Below are 6,000 nucleotides of genomic sequence, written 5' to 3'. Positions count from 1 at the left end.
AATCTAAGTCAAGTGGACGCTCCGTTGAGGACACTATTGAAATCTGATGTTTTATTCATATGGGAATACGAACAGGAAAAGAGCTTTCATGAATTAAAGCGTTTGTGTAGTACAACGCCAGTTCTTGCATTTTTCGATGTTAAGAAACGTGTCGAAATCGAGTGTGACGCTAGTCAAGAAGGGCTAGGCGCCGTTGTAATGCAAGAAGGCCGTGTTATTTTTTTATGCATCTCGTTCCTTATCCGAGTCTGAAAAACGTTATGCACAGATTGAGAAGGAGATGCTCTCCATAGTGTTCAGTACTAAGAAGTTTCATTGTTATATTTTTGGGAAGAAAACTGTAATACACAATGACCATAAACCGCTAGAACAAATTTTTAAAAAGCCATTATTAGCAGCACCGCTTCGTATACAGAAAATGATGTTAAAATTACAATGGTACGACATTCAAGTGTGTTATCGGAAGGGAAAAGACATGAAAATATCCGACGCTTTATCCAGAGCGTTTTTGTCAGTAGAAAACAAAACTGAAGAAGGAGATATCGTACAAGACATGATTTGCATGATATCAGTAAGTAAGGACAAATATTCCAAAATACAGGATGCAACGAAATCCGAATTGTGTGAACTTAATGAAATAATTCTTAAAAGATGGCCAGATCTTAAAGTCGAAACTCCGTTTGAAGTCCGAGAGTACTGGGATCAGTTATCTGTTCTTGATGGAATTATTTACAAGGGACTTAAAATTGTGATTCCGCCCAGTTTGCGTGACAACATGTTAAAACTCATACACAAATCTCATCTTGGCATGACAAAATGCAAGAAACGTGCTCGAGAAGTAATGTATTGGCCACGTATGAATATAGAAGTTGAGCGATACATTGAAGATTGTGCGCTTTGTGCGTCATATCAAAATCAGCAGCCAGCTGAACCGCTTAAACCTACTCCGACCCCGGATCTACCGTATATGTTAGTTGGATGTGACTTGTTTGACTTTCAGAGTAAAGCTTACATACTTACCGTGGATTATTATTCTAAGTACATTGATGTGTTACCGTTGAATTCAACCAATACTACAGCTATAGTTGAAGCGCTAAAATCCATATTTGCAACACATGGAATACCAACTACATTACGTTCAGACAATGGACCGCAGTTCATTTCGTCCGAGTTTAAGAAGTTCAGTAAGGAACTCGGAATTGACCACCAAACATCGAGTCCACATTTTCAAAGTCCGAACGGTGAAGCCGAAAGATCAATACAAACCGTTAAAAATCTCTGGAGAAAATCTGATGACAAACATTTGAGCCTTCTAGATTACCGTACTACACCATTGGAAGGAATTGACTTGTCGCCTTCCCAACTTTTAATGGGTAGACGACCGAGAAATACTCTGCCTGCGTCAAAAGAAGTGTTGAAGCCTAATATGAACAACTCAATGAATGTAAAAAGACACTTTGACCGCGAGAAAGAAAAGCAAAAGTTTTATTATGACAAACGCAGAGGAGTGAAAGAATTACCAACAATAAATGATAAATGTGCCGTGCGTATGACACCTTTACCCGGCTCGAAGGAATGGAAACCAGGAACTATTGTCAAGCACAGCGACAAACCTAGATCTTATATTGTGCAAAGGTCCGATTCAGGAAACAATCGCTTGTATAGGAGAAATCGTAAACACTTGCGTACTTCTACCGAAACAGCCTCCAAGGACATTAACCGCGAGACAATAAGTGACAATTTCGAATTAGACAATCTACCGAAAAGAATTGAGACCGCCCCGAAAGAAACAAATGACAATAAGCGAGATGGAAGTAAAGAACACAACGAGGAAGTGAAGAGCTCAGATGTGACAACGACTAAATCAGGAAGGATTGTCAAGAAACCAGAGAAGCTTGATTTGTAAAACTTTGTGAATTAGACTTTTAAGTTTTCTCATATTAGCGTAGAACTTTATGAGCAAGTTTCATTTTTAGTTTTCATTAGAATAGACTTTAAAGTTGCTAGTTCCGAAATCCGAAATTTTCATATAATGTCAATTCAATTTAATTCAATTTGTGAGTGCAATTAGAGACTTTTAAAATTCTTCAATTAGTTTCATTTGCGAGAGAAAGAGAGATGTAATATCATTCAATTGTTATCATGTAGTTTGCTGTTATCATGTAGTTAATACTTATGCATAGGTGACTACGTTACCTTCCCCATCCTTGTAACTGCCCTTATCAAATAAAACGTGCAACTCAACTGTGGTTGTTATTACAGTTAATTGGTATTGATAAATGGATCATTTGTTACATTTCATTTTAGATTGGATGATGTGCAACAAAGAAATTTGCAGTCTGGAAATTAACAACATATGAATTAAAGAAAGAAATTCCCTGTTCGCAAGAAAGAAATGTAGAAGGCAAAATAACACCGTTGAGGAACCTAACACAGTTGCCATTGATTGTTCGATCATATGTATGTTTTGTTGTGTTGCAAATTTAAATTTTAAAACTAAATTCCAATCTATAGAAATGAAACCTGTTTCAACGATCTATTCAACACGACTACATCATTAAGTAATTTACCAAATTTTATTGCAACCTTTGAAGACTCGACATACCCGGTATTCGTTTGAAACAATGTACGTTAAGTCAAATTTAATCTAATACAATTCTGAACCACATATGATTTCTTTTTTCATTTGTTAATGATCTTTAATATGGTCTTTCCACAGTCTTGTACATTGTTAGAATTATTTCACACCTAAACAAACAATATTATCCTATTGAATGTCAATCCAGATAATCACTTCAGACATATAAAGGAGCTATCATTTGATTTTTATGGGGGGGGGGGGTTGCTATGATGAAATTTGAAAAAAAAAGGCAGGACAGAAGTTTTGAGTAAAAAAAAGTCAGGATGAGTAACTTGGCAAAAAAAAAAAAGGCAGAATGACAAATTATGTATAAAAAGTCAGGATTAACTAATTAAAAAAAAGGCAGGACCGAATAAAGTGAAAAATAAAAAGACAGGACCGAGATTACAACTAAAAAAAAATGCAGGACACAATATTTTTCATCCTAGCCCCCCCCCCCCCCCCCCCCCATAAAAATCAAATGATAGCTCCCTAATGTATATTAAAGTTATTTGTTATTTAGAAGAAGAACGAGACGTTGTTTGATATAGCCCTGGTTCGCCATACATTAGTGACCGTTTACAAAGTGTGAGTAACAGCTGCAAAGAGTAACATAACATAAATACTACACTCTGAGGATTTCAACTTCACTAAAAGGAGAGCTGAAATCATTACTATTGTCCTTAAGTTTTGTGTACACCCGACTCTCATTCTCAAATTCCAGTTGTAAGTCATACTAGTAATCAAATGACAAAATCAAAAGCTCAAACAGATCTTTTGCATTAGATAAAAGCTAGTATTTCTGAAGAAATTATCACTCGTTTTCAGCCGTATAATATTGAAACTGCATCAACACAGCATGCACTTGCTTCCTTGCTTGATCCCAGACACAGAACAGAAAAAAATGAAATGTTAAAGTCAAAATCAGACGTTATTCCTTCCATTAAAGCCTGCATTCAAAAATTCATCGCAAAACAAGTGTAGTTTCAATTTGCAATATGAATATAATCCATCACTTGGACAACAGCCTTCCCTTTCAACAATATTACTTTATTTGATTCCAAGTTGAAAGCGTTTCTAACTGCAACTAATAAAGAAGACAATAGCAATCAAACTGATGATTTTGAAGAATACATGTTTTCATTACCAAATATGTCACAGACGTATGTAAAAATTGGTTACTAATACTTGCATACAGGATCTTTCAGGACAGTAATACTAATAAGTACAAATAAATAAGCTTAAGGAACAACTTTGTTCTTTTGTTTATTGTGACGGGACAAATAAAATATCCTCAATAAATAATCATAACTTCTACTTGAAAGTGCCAGCCAGGTATAAGAAGAATTTGGATTTCGTTGCCAGGAAGTACCATGTGCATTAGCTGCATGGGCTAAACCTACATAACTGAACATGGCTTATTTGATAGATCCTTCCAAACTTGACCACATGTCAGCTGCTACCATAGGCAAACTTTTAGCAGAAATAAGTTTATTTCAGGTCTGTTTTATAGATATTTGTAATTATATTATGGTAGAGCATACTTATTCGACAGTGCACATACAATTCTAATTAGTTGTGAAAGATAACGAAGTCTCTAATATATCGAACTTGGTTTGTTAGTAGGGTGTGGGAACGATACTTCCAAGTCTCTATTCTTGCATTTAACTGCCGAATCAATGTTTTGGATGCAGAAAACTTATAAATAAATGTAGATATCTAGATTGATTGATTGTTGGTTGCTTAACGTCCATTGGCACATATTTCATGCATATTCAGGACGAGAACAAGTTAACAATAAATAAAATAGGTAGGTTGATACAAAAGAGGCCATCTAGGATGATGAACGGGGAAATTTGGACTGCCACTGGAAAAATGAGGGTATATTGGATAGGGACAGAAATTTTGCCTTGCAACAGTCCACCTACGGACCCCTCAAAGAGTTGTTGCAAGGGTTCTTAACGTGCAAAGAGCGTGGCACTCTCTTTACACGAGGCATCGGATTTAACGTCCCCCTTCTAATCGGAGGTCACTGCGAACTTGATACATCCCGCACAGCCAAACGGACGCCCCACTTCGGCAAGCGTTTTACTGCCGGTCGGGATAAGTCCAAGTGACCATATTTCTATACCCAAGTCACCCTTGGGGTGTAGATATCTAGGAAACAAAGATTGTATTTTGTTACATCTGGTAACTGAAAGCTTGATTTTTGCCCTTAAAAGGCTGAAAATGCATGAAATATTTATATTCAATATGAATATTCACATTTTGTCTATTAAAACATCAAATTGAAATTGTTCAAAAATGTTTCCTACTGGTTTCACAGATATCCATGAATATAAATATTTGGTGTATATCAGCATTATTTGTTTCTTATATATATATCTGGGTATGTTTTAGGGAAAGATATGTTGAAGAACCTTCTTCTAGTGGTGAGCAATCAGAAGGAGAAGATGAGTATTACAATGAGCCGGTCCAGAACATTGATAACCTTTCAAATGAAGACAACCCTTTTGATACACAGCTGTCACAAATTTTACCAGAAAGAGCTATCAGTATAAAACATTTGGATGTTCAACATGCTGAAGACTATATTTCTCAAGAATCAAATGATGAAAGGACAACTGATGAGTCTGAAAGATTGAACAGAAGACAGTTGATTAAAAGCATCAGTTCACAGGCAATAGGGTTCAAATTCCTAGACATATTTACTTTAAAAGATCCACCTAAAAGGTTCAAAGTAGGTGTTGAGGATGCTCCAAATATAATTGGCCTGATTGACATAGATAAATTCGATTACAAAGAATAAAACTTTTCTGAATATGAGGTATATATAGTGGATGGGAACAACAGTATTAAAGCATAAAAAGAGGCATACAGACGGACAAAAGACGACCTGTTCAAGCATCGTGGAGTTTTCATATACTGTGGTTTAACAGAAAATGAATTAATTCTGCTTGGAATCAGCAGAAATGAGGACACTGAATAGTTCGTGAAGTTCTCTGATTTTCAGAAGGTACTGAGGCGTCGATTGTATTCCATGACAGGCACACCAGCCCGCGCTGATCCTCCAAAAGTTCCTAAAGAATTTAATGATGTATTTCCCACTCTACTTAACTTGCAAGGTGTAAATAAACTCATCATAGAAACCAGAACTAAATTTAGTATATACGCAAGACGCGCGTTTTGTCTACAAAAGACTCATCAGTGACGCTCGAATCCAAAAAAGTTAAAAAAAAAAAAAAAAGAAAAAAAAAAGACAAGTACGAAGTTGAAGAGCATTGAGGACCAAAATTCCTAAAAGTTTTGCCAAATTCAGCTTTGGAAATCTATGCCTGAGGTAGAAAAGCCTTAGTATTTCAAAAAATCATAATTTTGTA

This window comes from Mytilus californianus, unplaced genomic scaffold, assembly GCF_021869535.1.
Source record: "Mytilus californianus isolate M0D057914Y unplaced genomic scaffold, xbMytCali1.0.p SCAF_32, whole genome shotgun sequence".
NCBI classification, from domain to species: Eukaryota; Metazoa; Mollusca; class Bivalvia; order Mytilida; family Mytilidae; genus Mytilus; species Mytilus californianus.
The sequence above is the reverse complement of the archived record's forward strand: the minus strand, read 5'-3'. Positions refer to the sequence as shown.